Raw genomic sequence first — 17,104 nt, 5'->3', positions numbered from 1 at the left:
ACCTTATCGGAATCTTATTGGCGATTCATTTGAGTTGTGGCCTGTTGTTAAGTGATTCTTTAGAAACTTGGCGGACTTGTGGATTAGAATCTTTAACCTAGGCTATGATTGGAGAATATTGAGATTTACTATGCCAATTCAACGAACTAGTTTGCTTCTCTGACGAAGAACACCAAAACCCTAGCTTTCAATTGCTTGAGAAGGATTTACCTTCGAAATCTTATCTTTTTGCTTAAGAATCGTGTTAAGAATCATGTATTTAGTACTAGTATTGGTTAAGAATCATAGAAATGATCTTACCTTGATGTGAGGGGTTGAGAGGAGTGGAGAACGGCGGCTTAGGATTTTTCCACGAAGTTGGAAAGACTGAGAAATGAATTTTCGCATTAAGTGTTGAAGCTCCTCATGCAGTTCGCCCAATAGTGGAAAGGCTAGCAGGATTTAATGAATGTATTTGATTATTCTAGTATGTTTCCATAAAAGTGGCATATTTTCGGATATCTGGATCATTTACAATCTTTTCAATATCCTCATTTTAGTGCAGCAACTGGGGTTCATTAATTGGAGTCGTCGCACTCATTGCATGTGAGCCTTGATTGATTTGGGTCGAAGGAGTGTGTGTATGTATTTCAACGTCAGTGTTTACAAATGTGACAATTTATTGTTCAGAGGGCTGGGATGTGGAGTTAGATGTATTTTTGGATTTTTTTAAGGATTTTTGGAGCATTTTTCCACTTATCCAAGGAATCCCTTTCTTGACATTTGTAGTTGAGAGAGATAGCTAGATGGTTGTTGTGTGTTTGTTGTGTAGATTTTTGTGTTTGGTTAGTTTGGTTTTTTTTGTCTTTTCTTGCATCATCATAGTTGTAATATGTGGTTTAGGGTTTCTTGTATGCTTTTGTAAAGTTTACTTCTTTGGGAAAGGGAGTTACAGTAATAAATGATGTGTCCATACCTATTTCCATTGGTTGAATTTGTGCTGACTTAGCGACAACTTTTCCTTTTACGTGGTCGTACGCATCCTTGCGTTAAACAACTTATTGTGTACCTGCAAATGTGTCCGTGTATTTCTCACACACCCACTACGAGCTGCTAGTGTCCATGTCATCTCCATTTTCTTTTTATTTTTTCATCTTTTTTTTTTCATCATGTTCTATTCTTTCAATTTTTTCTTCTGTTTTTCAATTATTATTATTTTCGGCATTTTTCCTTCAACATTATTTTGGCATAGACTGCATTTTCTTGTGTTGTTGTTAGTCTCTTCCAAATCTTATTTTCTTTTGTTGTATGAGACTGTGCCATCCATTTATGATTTGGGGGTTGGAGGATCTTTGGGTCAGGGGATCTGGGTGTATGGGGTGTGACTGTACATTGTGTGCTAATATGTCCTGAGAAACCACCGGTCGTATACAAATGATTAGAAGGTTCATAGTGTATAGCTGTAAGTGGGTTCCTATCATGACATTTTACGAAAGTTTCTTTTCTAAGGATGCTTTAATGCATATACGTGCATATCGCTCCCTAGTGGTTTTTGATGTATAACTATCTATTTTGATGGCAATTCCGATGGTTTGACCTATCCTAGTGAGAATTTCAGCATTATTCAGTTGGGAGGTCTTGGAGATGTATCCAAATTGTTGAGAAATTTAGGTTGGCCATGTGAGGGTTGAATTTTGGACACCATTTCCAGACATAAAGTAATTGGGGTCCAATGAACTATGGTCCCTTACTTAGGGCTCTGTTATAAATTTCTAAATTGGTTAATTTAATAATGTAAAAGTCATTGCCTAGATTTATTAGGTTTAGGGTGATTTTGTGTCCCCAAAGTCTCTGGATTTTGTTCTGCAATTGGTTGTATCCCATGTGTTTTCCAACTATTTGATAATAATGGAGAGTTTCCATGGTTTGTATAGCCTAGATTTATCGGAAGATGTGATAGGGATAAAGTGTTGGTCATTTGTTGGGTTGTTTCCCACATCCTGTAAAGATATATTATGAAGTAAGGAGCATTAAAAATCTATGGTGTCCTGTAATGACCAGTTTGGTCATTATAGTCTTTTTGGCTTTTCCGCCCCTTTTTCGAGCGTGGTTAGCTCATTTTGACCCGAGGGGACCATTGACAAGCTTCCCGAGGTGTCTAGACTTGATTCGGGCAACTCTTTGTGAAAAATGGACTTTAAGTGAAAAAGAGTTGACTCAAAGTTGACTTTTGGGTAAACGGACCTTTTTCGAAAATTCATCGATTTTGAGAAGTCCGGATGGTTGTTTAGAACTTGTGTGTATATCTGGTTCATTCGGATGCATTTTGGGACTTGGGTTGGGAAGTTGGTAATGAGGTATCAAAGGTTGACTCGATCAACGAGACTTCCGTTGGAAATTCCGAGGCCACGAGTGCGTTTGTAGCGTATTTTTATATGGGTCTGTGTATGTGGTATGTGAGCAGATGGCCTCAAAAGTGGTTTGGGATTTCGGTTGAGACTTAGGAAAAATTATTGGGTTCTGGTACCTGGTGTCCGCCGTAGCGGCACCAATGCCGTCCCAGCGGCACCACTGTTGCGGTAGGATAACCGCTGGGGCGGTCAAACCCATTTCTTCCCAGACCGCCCGGACAGTCCTAGAGGAAGCTGGGACAGTGGCGCTGTAGCGGCCCCAATGCCGCCGTGGTGGTATCGGGCCTGTTATTTCATTAAATGTGTATTAAATAAGCCCTTAGTCTATCATTCAATACCATTACGAAAATTGAGCTCTTGGGAACTGTTTTTAGAAGATTATTGGAGAAAACTCTTGGTGGTAAGTCTTGCTAATCTCTTTACTAATTCCTTATTCCTAATCATCATAGATTCTTCTTTCCCTTAGTAATTCCTTAGTAATGGAAGATAAAAGCGGAGTTAATGAATGTTCTATCTAGGCTTATTAATGATGAAATTGATTGGGATTATGCTAGATTATGATGTATCTAGGGTTGTTAATCATTTATCTTCCATTATTAGAGTTGAATTCTTGAATCAAAGAGTTAGAGCTTATACCCAAAATTAGGGGTTTTACCTGAAATTCGAAATTAGGTGAATCAATGAGTTAAATTAGCAGTTAGTTGTTGGGTTATGATCACCTAGTGCTTAATTTGATACTTTACTCCCGAATTTCCCGTTTTGACCTTATGGGCCCCGTTTTCCCAAATTCTAGGGTTGGATTTGACCTAAATTGAATTATAGCAATTTTAGTATTGTTCTTCATGATTTTTAATCTAGATTTCGAATATGCCTAGACTTTTTTGATCTTAAGGCTCAGCGGAAAGGCAAGGCAAAAGAGTGATTTGTCAGTGTTTCTTGTTCGGCCATCCAGGTAGGTTATGGCTTACCCTTAGTGAGACTTTGTATAGCGAAGCATATATTTAGATTATACTGTCGGAGAAAACATGTAAACCTTCGAGTATGAAGTTAGGTTGGATATTGTCTTAGGATGGGCCCTGTTGCATGATTGGGGCTAGCCACCCCGTTGTGTTGTGACTTGATTGATCTTTTGTGTTGGCTTGATGCCATGTGTTGTTAATAGATATTGGGAACTGTTGTTACATCTTAATTGTGATATGGTGGTACTTTACTTTGATGTTGATATGAGCATAGATTTTCGTATCACCTGTTTAGTTGTTGATGATATTGTTGGCGTACCCCTGATGGTACTTGTGACATTGATATATTGTTGGCGTACCCATGTTGGTATTTGTGACATTGATATATTATTGGCGTATGCATGTTGGTACTTATGATATTGAGCTGATTCTTGATGTTGACACATGCATTTCACTCATTCTCATTCTTCATGACAAACTGTTGAGACACTGTTGGTACTTGGTGAAACATTGTGATGAGCTTGGCTCGATTTTTAAATGAGAGTGATGTGAAAGTCCGATATCTGATGTTAGTCCCGGAATCGTGGATTGAGTGAGTGCATGGACTCCGCAGTCCCCCAAGACGGTGCCAATGAGAACCCCCTTGGGCAAAGATCCGGGTCTCGTCTGTCTGTTGGGCAAAGATCCGGGACAAGTGGCACTTAGACTTTGCGAGTCACCTTGGGTTGTGCTACTGAGACGCCGATACTTCCATCCAGAGTACATGTGTACATGGCATTGCATTGCATTGCATTGGCATTCATACATCATTGCATTGCATTGCATTGCATTGTGGCTTATATTGTGATGATTCAGTGTTATACTTGTTTGCCTGATTCGGATTGTGTATATATTGAGACTTGACACGCTTGGGTTTAGATGCTTTAACCTATGTGATGACGGATACTTGTTTTCTGATTGTTGTGACTTATACTTGTTGATTTATCTGCCTGTCCTGCTTTATTGTCTGAATTATGTTAGTTATGCTTAGTCGGCCGATGATACCTACCAGTACTGTTGTTTTGTACTGACCTGCACTTGCTGCATTCCTTTGTGAATGCAGAGTATCAGGTTGGGCCTGCTTCCATCTCTCGTGGCTGATAGTCGTCATCAGCATAGCATCGAGTTTCTAGGGTGAGCACAAGACGTTCGCTGCCTTGAAGACTCTTCCTATTTATGTCTTACTATTTCTATTTCGAGACATAGATAGATTTATGTATTATTATTCCAGACTTGTATATTTTCATTAGATGCTCTTGTATGACTTAGATCAGACCCTGGGGGTGTTTCCTTATTCCGCACTGTTTCTATTATATATTATTGTGAGACTTACGTATTTATTCTTTTCCACTTGCTCGATTTATTTATTCATGTTTTTACTTACCGTTGGGTTGAGGGTTCGCTTACCGAGGTGGGAAGGATAAGTGCCCGCACGACTTAGTCCAAATGGGCCGTGACCTATCTGTGTGATGCTCTTTTGTTTAAGTGTGCCGAAAACTTACTTTCTTTTCTTCCTGCCTTGGTTTGTTTGTACTCCTTTGTATTTGATTTGTCTCCTCGTCGATCATGTTCGTTGCCTCTGTTGGTTTGTCTGCTTCTCCTATTGCTCCTGGAGTTATCATGTCCTTGTCGTATCTATGTAGTTGGTGGCAAAGTTTTAGTCAACAATGGGGTAATTGTATACGGTAAAAACCGAATTAATGTTTGACTGGTGAGACCGGGGACCAAGAAAAGGAAGAAAACAAGCACGAGTATTCAGACCGGGGGTATTGCATCAGTAGTGCTTGATCAGAAGAAGTCGGAGGAAAACCGTAAGGTTCGATTTATCCGGGGCAAACTACTTATCACAGCTAGTCCGGTTACTTCATGGCCGAGTTGATCATGGCCGTTAGTCCGGTTGCTTCATGGCCGAGTTGATCGTGGTCGTTAGTCCGGTCAATTAGTTATTCAATTGCCACGTGTGAAGACCGTTTTGCCACCTAATACTGTCAGTCGTACGGGCGTCAGACCGTACGACCCAACCTTATCCATATTAGGGTTTCCTTTACTCTAAAAGGGCTTTATGATGTATGAAAGGCCCATAGAGAGAAACTATAAATAGGGGGCACTTCCCTACTTTTAAGGGTTAGTTTTTCAGATCTAAAACATTGTAATAGAATTTATATTGAAGCTCTCTCTTTCTTTCTCTTTCTTTCTCTTTCTTTCTAATTTTGGTCCGGATTGCAGAGTTGTGTGACTTGATTCAATCACACGCGATATAGCATCTAAATATACATATATATTTAGCTCAAATCCATAATATAAAACATATTCATCCAAGCCATTAACACATGGATATTTATATATAAGTCATTATATACAAACCCGCATATACGTTCCTCATTAACCAAAATAGATTAAAGTATCCACATATCCTATACCTCACTTACAAATTCAACTTATTACCTAATTTTTGGGTAAACAGTAATCTTTGTTTTCTCTCTCTAGTCATTCTAGAGAGAAGCGAGAGAAAAAGTCCACATGGGAGTCTCGCGTTAGGATTTTTTTAAGTATGAAAATTCTTATTTAACTAAATCAATGAAAAATAAACCTATCTCCAAATCGTGGGATTAGCCCTTTGGTGCACTTAGCTGCTAGATTTAAGTTTCAACAAAGACCATCAAATTATTACCAATCCAGCTAGCTAGAAGGGTCTCCCTCTCCTAGGCAACCTCTTTTCTTATAGGATTCTTGCAGTGAAGTTTATAATTCTTATATTAATACACCAAAAGCCAAACCCCTTGGTAGTAAAGCTCTCCTCCATAGTCGTCAGTTAAATTGTATTTACTTAACACTTATTTTGATAAATAAAATATCTCGACATAACGATTAAACTAAATTTCATTTAATATTTAAGATTATACAAGGAGAGCTTCTATTATTTTGGAGGTCCTTTTTAATCCAAGCACAAAAGAAGGTAAAAACTTATTTAAATATAACATACTAATAAATGTAAGACGTTTGTCTTGCGCATACGAAGTTAAAGGAAAAATATATTGTATTTGTTTGAAAAAGAATAAATTATTGTTAAGGGCAATGTTGTTATTTAACTCATTATGGGTATTAAATAACAACAACAATATATCCAGTGAAATCCCATTAAGTGGGAGTAAGGAGGATAGTTTAATAATTCAATTTTATGGGTATTATCGTAAATTCAATTTTACACTTAACGATGTTTCCAATTTTAATGTAGTATAATCAAATAAATAAATAAATAAATAACTGAATTTGAATGTATGTTTACTTTAATCAATCATACTACCAAAAGAACTAGATCCTGTGAATTTATAAATTTAGAACATTAATTAATTCTTTAATTGATCAATGAGCACACAAGTACCATGGACCTATCATTTAAATTTGCTATAGAAACACATCTTTGAACCAATATTGTTTATAAAAGAATCATTCCAAATTACAATTCTAGCAGTTGGAAGACGTTCTTTTTTCTTTTCATGAATGAAACACCTTAAAATGTTTACATTCAATTCAATAACTCTATCCCAAAAAGATAAACTTTTCTTCAAACTAACTTGTCCCTCGTTGAGAGTGATAATAGAGAGAAATAAAGAAAAGGCCAAAAGATAAAAGTCTTGGAATTTTGTCCTCAAGCACTTTTTAAAAATCTTTTTTATAATGAGCCAAGGCAAAAGAGAAAAACAATTGTGAGAAGAAGTTTTCATGAGATGCATTGCCGACAAGTTTCTAAGAGTAAATAACACTTGTTAAACGCATGCAAGAAAGAAAAACTTATACTACTAACCAAACGTCACTCACTTCGAGATGGTGCAAATTTGCAGAAGAGCAAAAGAGAACGAAGATTAACAGAACATCACTAGAAAAATCTCCAATAAATCTAGTTATTTCTTTGCATTTCTTTCATCAAAGCAACTCCAAGAGAAAGAGAGAGTTACTTTACTTCTCATTTTCTATTTTATAAGTCTCTTGTTGTTCTTCTCGTTGGTTCAATGGCTCGGAATGGAGCTTCTTCTGATGCTCATTCAAGCAACACTAGTCCGATTCATTCAAGGTAAGCCAGAGAAATATTTTGTCTCACTATTGAGCACTTTAAATTTTGAACTATTACTAAGAAAGATAAGCGTAGAAAATGGTTTTTCCCCTTCAATATTTTCTGGTGTTTGATTGCCGAAAAATGATTTATTTTTTAGATGTTTTCCTTTATGTCATTTTTCACTTGATTTATTTTTGGTACAAAGAAAAATATATCTAAGAAGAAATTTTTTCGCACTATTTAATAGTCTTTAAAATTTAGAAACTATTTTTTTTTTTTAAATATCTCACTTTTATTATTTTCTTGTAGTTGGTTGATAGAATGACTTATTTTCTAGATATTCCTTATGCCAAAAACATCCTAGATGTCTTTTCTTTTTTTTCTTTTTTTCTTTTTTAAATCTTGTGGGTAGGGTTGACATTCTATTATTTTGTTAGTTGGGATGTGAGAATGGAGGGAAAAAAAAGTTTTTTTTTTAAAGGTCATGCAAAACGTTTATTTTTTTCACCTAGCAAAAGGATAAATTAAATATTGACTCATTTTAGATTTTAAGCAACTGATATAGCATAAATTTTCTAGTCTGTATCTAGTTTTGAATGTATTATTTCCTTGTAATTAATTTATACTTTGTTTAGTCTTCAGGTTACTTATTAGATCATAATTATTGAATTGATTTTGCGTAACAAGTTTCAAACGATCATGTACTCGAATACAAGAATTTCTAATTAATTCGATCTTGGATATCATTTCTAACATGCAAGCCAAGCAAATAAATTTTTTGATCAATAAAAAAATATCGATCGTCTTCTAGTTTAAACTTCTTCATCCGAATTAGTAGTTCTGTTTAAAGTAAAAACAAAATCTGAAAAGATAGATTTATTTTTAATATTTTATGTTTTAGAAATATACCATTTATTATTATTTTCAAATTTATTCTTAGTGAACTGTTAGTGAAGAGGAGATATAAATGGAGTAGTTGAGACAATCTTTTTTTTACGATTAATGTTATTATTATATATCTTTCTTAAGAGATGTGCAAAAATTTAAAAGACAATTGGTATGGATTGAAAATATCTAAAAATGAGTCGGGTGTATGTGATGTCACAATTATAGTTTATGGTTAAGTAGTTAAGAAGATGAGTTCTAACTTCCAATTGCATAGGTGTTGGTATGAAAGAACATGTTTTAAATGTCTAGTTAATGAACTATTTTCTGAGGTGTGTGTATATGTGCGTCTTTTTTTTAGATAATAGAGCTGATTATATTATGCAAAGATGTTTCATTTGATTTTTAGATTATTAATTTACAGTTGCTTTTATTCTATGTTGTAGCACCACTAGCAGCAATATGGACTATACCACCACTGAATCACGACACAGACAGGTTAAACCTTATACTAGTTGTTAACTTCATTATTAGTTTTCTTGTTTTTATCGGAAAAATAATTAGATATATATAGTCTTAATGATATTTAACTTGTAAAAACATGACAGTATTTAATTTGTATGCATAATTAAATCCGCCTACGTCATTAATTTGGTTGCTAGCTTGCTAACTACCAATTTAGAAGAAACTTTCATTTAGACCCAGAAGAATGTTGAAAACATATACCTAAAGTTTGTGTTGGGAAGAAGTAAGCAATAACCAAATTGCATGACGAGGTAACAGCGGAAGAAATACCCAAGTCGAAACTTCCAACACTATTTGAACCAAGAGAAGACAATAAACACTAGCACAAATGGAAATCCAAGCAGCAGCTATACCAACAATAAAATAGCAAAGCAAGCAAAAATAAATCGAATGGAAGACACCAAATTTACGTGGTAAGACCTTCAAGGTGAAGAGGAAACATCCACGGACCGCCGCCAACAAAAGTTCCACTATAATCAACAAGAGTTACAACAATGTTCTCCAAATGGCTACAACAAAGCCAAGCACGAAGCAACAATACATAAAAGATAGACCAAAACTAATAAACAGAGAGAAATCACTCCCAAAACGAGCTACTGTTCGTACTCGAAAACTGGAGCTACAGACCATAAAATCCGATCTCCACCGTTGAAATCGAAGAAACAGATGTTGAGAACCCCCAGTTCAAATTTCAGCACGATCCAACGGTTAACGAATCAGGAAACGCAATTTAAAGCGGACTGCTGTAGCAGAAAATTTCTCTCTCACGTTTTTCTCTCTATATGGCTGCTATGAATTCACTCTTGTGTTGTGAAAATAAGACCTAAATTGATCCTATATATAGAGGAAATTTTGGACAAAATTGGCTTGGTCCAAATTGGATTGAGTTTTATTAATCCAATTCCACATAGGAAGGGAAAACCAAAAAACTTAACAGTTTGACCAAAAATGTATCTTAAGAAGGTTGATTATATATATATGGAAGATACCTAGTTTTATACATAGCAAAATTATTGTTCCTAATTTATTTTTATTTTTTGTGTGTTTTTAATTAATCTTATAGACAATTGGCAAATCATATTTTTGCATGGAAAAGTCTTAAAAAGCACAATTTTCTCATAGTGGTATCTTTGTGACGTCATTGGTTTTATTTGCGAAGCAGTGACCGAGGAAATGGTTGGTGGCTATTGTTTTATATGTACATTATTTTTGTATCTGATTTCTGTCATACACACAACATGAACAGGTTTTCTTGCGGATGATGTCACAACAAGCATTTATGTTTCGACTTGAAAGACTCGCCTGGTTTGTTCTTTTCCTCTTTCATTATTTGTAGATTGTTCATTAAAAACACTATATTTCTGATGAAATCTATAGTGCAGATTCCATAAATAAATAAAAATAGTCTATTTATTTTATCATGTAGATATACCATATTGTAGTCGTTATAAGTTTTAATACTAATAATATTCTATTTTATTTTATCATGTCCCAAACTAAAATGCACCTCAATTCTTTTTCCGCATATATTTTTACTGTTTCATTTAGTGAAATGTTAGTTAAACATAGATATAAATGGAGGACAAATATTTTTTTATGATTAATGCTATTATTATATATCTTTCCTAAGAGATGTGCAAAATCTTAGAAAGACAAATGGTATAGATAGACAGTAGTATCTGAAAATGAGTCGGACGTATGTGATGTCACAAATTATAGTTTATGGTCGATTAATTGAGAAGACGAGTGCTAACTTCCAATTGTATACGTGTCAGTATGGAAGAACATGTTTTAAATGATTCTAATTAATGAACTCTTTCTGAGGTGTGTATATATGTTTTTTTTTTTTTTTCTCTTTTAGAAAACTGAGCTAATTATATTATGAAAAGTTGTTTCACTTGATTTGTTAGATTAGTAATTTACGATTGCTTTTATTCTATGTTGTAGCATCAGTAGAAGCAATATGGAGTATACCACGACTGAGTCACGTCGCAGACAAATTAACCCTTATACTAGTCGTTAATTTCATTTTTAGTTTTCTTGTTTTTATAGTAAAAAGGATTAGACATGTATATTCTTAATGATTTTAACTTGTCAAAACATGGCATTAATTAACTTGTAGACATAATTAAATCCACCTAGATCATTAATTTGATTTTTAGCTTGCTAACTGTCAATTTAGAAGAACTTTCATTAACACTCAGCCGAATATTGAAAATATATACCTAAAGGTTGATAAAAATGTGTTGATTATATATATGGAAGATACCTAGTTTTAGACTAGGTAATAGCCAAATTATAATTCCTAAAACTTTATTGTGTTTTTAGTTAATCTTATAGATACAATTGGCAGATCATATTTTTACATGAAAAATATTTAAAAAACACCATTTTCTGACAGTGATATCTTTTTTTATGTCAATGTTTTCATTTGGGAAGTAATGAGAAACAAAATGGTCGGCGGCTATTGTCTTATATGTGCATTATTTTTGTATCTGATTTCTGTTACATACACAAAATATGAACAGGTTTGTCTCCAGAAGTTGTCACAACATGCATTTGTTTATCGACTTGCAAGACAAGGTTGGTTCGTCCTTTTTCTCTCTTTCATTTATTTGTAGATTGTTCATTAAAAACTCTATATTGATGATGAAATCTATAGTCCGGATGCGATAAAAACTAATAATAGTCTATTTATTTTATCATGTAAATATACCATATTGTAGTCGTAATAAGTCTTAATACTAATAATATTCTATTTTATTTTTATCATGTCACAAACTTACATGCGTCTCAATTCAACTCCAGGCTTGAGGTAATGATTATACTTCCACAATTTCTATCATTTATTAGACAAAAATAGTTATCATCTATGTTAATTTCACATTTTCCCATTCTCACAGTCGATGCAAAGAGAGGTGAATCAAATTAAGCAGGGTCCGGAATCAAAATGCCCCCAAAAAAAACAGTTTCGACCAAAATACCCCAATAAAAAAAAATGTTACGAAAACACCTTTAGCGCAGTAAATTACTGCGCTAAAGAGTTAACGGAGATGGCTTCGTTAATCGCTATAGCTAGCATAATTCATCGCGCTATAGTGCTTGTTTTTTTTTTTGTTTTTGGTTAACCCTTCTTTTGTTACACTTTTTAATGTACTTTGACCATAGATTAATCATGCTTCGGGACCCCGAAACTTCAATATTTTATATAGAACCCTACTTATTTTTGTGCGATTAATTAGGTAGGATCAACACATCAAGGATACACAAAAGTTCGGATGACCGTTTTAGAGGTTGAAAAGTGCTCGAACGTCATTTTCGTTCAAGGCTCGGTGACATTAGCTTGAAGTTCTTTACGAATACTTAAACTTGTTCATTAATAATTAATCAAAAGTTAGTCAAAATGGCAGCGTTCATGCAAAAAAAAAAAAACTTAATTAAATTGCATCATTCATAACCTTGAGTAGATGAAAATACTTAACACACTAATTCATTAATAAGAAACCCATGATATATTAAAAATACAATCATCAAAGTAAGAAAAAAACTTAAAAAACATTCATCAATTAATGCCCTTGAGTTGATCTTCCGCCACCGCCGCGAGATGTGCCACCACCACTAGAGGTACTTCCACCACTAAAGTTTCCTCCATCCCGAGAGGTACTTCCACCGCGAGATGTAGTTTGACCACCATGCCGTAAGGGACACTTGCGCTTATCATGACCAACATAATTGAAAAATGAGCATTTTCGAGTGTATCTCCCGTGGAACATCCATTTCATTATGAATACGCGAGTATGCATTCTTTCGAATTTACGGATAAATGCTTTATTTGCAACCATTGAAAATGGATCTGGTGGCCAATAACTCTCGCTACCAAGTGGGTAGAACCTTCAAAGATACGTTTTTGCATAATTTTCAACCGTATATTCCTCGGCCATGTAAGAGGAGGCGTTCTTTCCCATTGTGATAAAACACTTGAAGCGCGTGAGAACATGGCATGTGATATGATTGCCACTTGCCGCATGTGCATGTTCTTGGAATCTCACAAATTGTGTGAACGTTACCTCCTTTACCTTGGTGCACACTCGTTGTGAGTTCAAATATGCGCTCTGCAAGGTTGTACTCCATCCGGTCATGTTTCTGAGCCTTATATTTGTGGTACTCGAATAGTTTTAACGGTTTTGGCATCCATCTTAGACCTTCTCATTCGCATGTGCTTTGCCCTCTTTTGATCTACCGACGAACCGCTCCACAACTCGCTTAAATGTCATTCTCACCATTGCGGTGACGGTAGTCCCCCGTGCATTTCAACAAGCCATTGAATGACTCGGTAGCCGTTTATTGTCGCATACCCCATCGTCTACCTTCATCCCGGTGTAATGTCCATTTGTCTTTATCAATTGCATTTAACCGATGGAAGGCTTCCTCATTCGCCCGCCTAATAATGTCCATTTGCGGTGTTAAACTTCTTCTCCGATGCTCGTTGCATACCACATCCAATTGCAAAGTCTTTGGGATTCGATATGCCTTTTGGAAGTTTGCCTTCAAATGCCTTAAACAATAACGATGGTAGGCAAAGGGTGGTTGCCACCCTTGCAAATTGAACATATTGTGCAATATGCCAAAGATTTCTGTCTGATATCACACATATTCCCATGCGATCCTTAATAACGTGTTGCCTTAAGTAGTCCAAAAATATACCCCACGTACTAATGCTCTCATTAGCCGTAATTGCAAAAGCTAGAGGGAATATAGCTCCATTTGCATCCATTCCAACGCTATTAGCGGCCTTTATATCATACTTAAAATACATACATGTGTTCCATCTATTGATATTACAGGCCGACAATGAGCAAACCCATCAATGCATGGTTTGAAGGCCCAAAATACAAAATCAAAAATATTACCGGGCACACCAGGCTTCGATTTGAGCTTCCATTCAATTACAATGTTACGTCTAATCAAAATAAGTGTGGAGAGATGCATAACGCATTATTTTACTGCGTTATACTACATTTCAGCGGTATAGCGCAATAAAATAGTGCGTTATGACGGTATAGCGCAATAAAATAATGCGTTATCACTGTATAACGCAGTAATATCACTGTATAACGCAGTAAATTACTGCGTTATACTGTCATAACGCATTATTTTACTGCGCTATACAATCGCTCCATTGTCACCTCAATCGTCAAAACGTAAAAACGTCATGATTCGAATCAAACTTTATATAACGTAATTTGACGAAGAGTTGTTACCAACCACACAACATTTCACACAAAATTGAGCTACTATGTCATTTTTTGACCAATTTAGAGATATTAGCCGTGTTATATCATTCACTCCAAAGAAACATATTTGAAGAAATGGGTAGGACTCGGGAACTAGATGATGATGATTTTCATTACTCAAATATCCCTAACGATAGATTCAATCGAGAATACAATAATAAAATGACGAGAGGAGTGGGATTGGCGTGTTAGGGAGGCCGCAAGCTTTCGAGCACAAGTTAGTGTCGTAGGGCTTAAACGCCCAAAAAAACGTGATATGTCAATGCCTCGCTTAACTCCACAAGAGTTTAATTTGGCTCTTAATCATTTTCGCAAGAGAACAATCGGATGCAAATACGTTACCATAGGGTAGAATATGGTATATATGGTAGCACAAGATTTAGATCCAAGTGGGATTCGGACCGTGAAATGTCCGATGAAGATTAACATTTTTCTTACAATAAGGTAAGTAGGTAGGGTCATAAAACCCTTCCCCCCCCCCAGGTACTTCGGGGGTTTGCAACTATATAAGTAGCCCTTTCTTTGTTATTAGACTACACCATATTCAATGTCGAGTAGTAGAAACTCAGCTTGGTCTTTACTCCTTCCAAAAGAACCAAATAGCAGTGACGATGAGAGTTCAAATCATAGCAATTTTTCGAGCGATACTAGTGATTTCAAACTAGATGAGCTAAATCCCCACCTTCTTATAGAGCGTAATGATGATTTTTGCAGTGTGAAATATTCAGATCCGCGGGAATATTATTGCGGTTTACGCCGAGAATGGTCACATCGGCTCTGCAGTAATCGAACGTCTTGTTCGTGACTTGGAAAATCTCAACGCTCCAATACCAACGAGGTACTCTTAACCATGCCTCAAGTAGGTGCGAAACTTGCGAGCTTGCCGTGCAAAGGATTAGAAAAGAAAACAAATGTATCGCGGCAAGACGATGTAGATTTTACATGCTAAAATTGGCCGAAGAACAAGCATCATCAACCGGTAGAGAACTAACTGCTACCGAAAAAGATGTGTCTTAAGAAACCGCTAATATTTTTCTGAGGACGATATTGAGGACTTGTACTCTGATGATGATTAAGAATGTTGTGATTTTAGTTTTAAGTTTAATATATCGTTACGCTCTTAGGTATTAATTAGTATGTTAAGTATTTTCATCTACTCAAGAATGTTGTGATTGTATTTTTAATATATCATGGGTTTCTTATTAATGAATTAGTGTGTTAAGTATTTTCATCTACTCAAGGTTATGAATGATGCAATTTAATTAAGTTTTTTTTTTTTTTTTGCATGAACGCTGCCATTTTGACTAACTTTTGATTAATTATTAATGAACAAGTTTAAGTATTCATAAAGAACTTCAAGCTAATGTCACCGAGCCTTGAACGAAAATGGCGTTCGAGCACTTTTCAACCTCTAAAACGGTCATCCGAACTTTTGTGTATCCTTGATGTGTTGATCCTACCTAATTAATCGCACAAAAATAAGTAGGGTTCTATATAAAATATTGAAGTTTCGGGGTCCCGAAGCATGATTAATCTATGGTCAAAGTACGTTAAAAAGTGTAACGAAAGAAGGATTAATCAAAAGAGCAGAAAAAAAAAAAACAACAAGACTATAGCGCAATGAAATTATCGCACTATAGCAATTACCCGAGCCGTCTCCGTTAACTCTTTTAGCGCAGAAATTCATCGCGCTAAAGGTGTTTTCGTAACATTTTTTTTTATTGGGATATTTTGGTCGAAACTGTTTTTTTTTTTGGGCATTTTGGTTCCAGACTCAATTAAGCAGCAGCACCGTTGTGCAGAAAGAATGCCAAGATTTGAATCTCATTAATTATTTTCATTTCTTACGATTTTCTTATATCCAACACTTGATATAATTACTAATTTTTTAATTGTATTATTTCTATTTATTACTTCCAGAGACGATGCAAATGCAAGTGCCGCCATTGGGGCTACCCCGCAACGCAAGAAGAATGCCATAACGATGCAGAGAAAAGAGAATAAATTGAAAACCTCGACGGGTTCAAGCATTTTAGTTATTTTTATTTTCAGAAAATAATTTGGCTGTAAATTTGGTAATTATACCGTTTGCATGCCAAGCAGCTCTTGTTCGTAAACTTTCCAGCTTAGCTAATGTGTAGATATATATATATCTATATATGGTATCTCTTTATGATTTGTATTCTTGATATGCTTGTTTTATTAGTATCACTAGTATCTCTACCCGCGCGATCTTGCGGTTCATAACAAAAGAAATTAATTATAATATATTAGTAATTCACATCTTCTTTTTTTTTTTTTTTTTTTAATTAGTTCAGACAGTAATTCCAAATATTTGAAAATACCTCATTAGCTTTGTAATTCACGTCTTATTCGTAACATTCACATTTGTTTTCTCTTAATAAGTCAAATTTCTAATACTCCTACATATGAAAATAAACTAAGGGTTATTAAATTGATAAAGAGCAGGCTTCTAAGTTAAAACGCAGGAAGCTCTGAAATCTAACTTTTATGGCAAATTTCTTTCTAAAATTTACGCGCTCCAATTATATTGGCATTCATAAAAAATTAAAAAAAAAAAAAAACCATATTAATGCTCAAGTTTCCTCTTCATACTAAAAATGATTTTCTATTATTCAACTTAATAAAATTACTTCAATACTATAAAAAAAAAAAAAATACTGCATTCAATCTTAAAAAGGTTTATCTTTCAAATCCACTTTAAAAAAATACACCAATTCAATAAAATAATTAACTACAATCTAATCTCTCTATAATGACAACGTTTGTCCGAAAATTTAATGGTTGTTATAGTGAGGTGTTGTTATGATGTATACTGGCGTTTGATGATTGGATCTCATTTAGCTGTTATAAACAAAAGTACACAAAAATTTATTTTTCTGTACTTTTTATGTTATAAACAAGAAAAATAATCTACTATTAATTTTAAATCTCAAT

The sequence above is a fragment of the Lycium ferocissimum genome, chromosome 6 (assembly GCF_029784015.1).
Source record: "Lycium ferocissimum isolate CSIRO_LF1 chromosome 6, AGI_CSIRO_Lferr_CH_V1, whole genome shotgun sequence".
Classification (NCBI taxonomy): Eukaryota; Viridiplantae; Streptophyta; class Magnoliopsida; order Solanales; family Solanaceae; genus Lycium; species Lycium ferocissimum.
Note: the sequence above shows the minus strand (reverse complement) of the source record.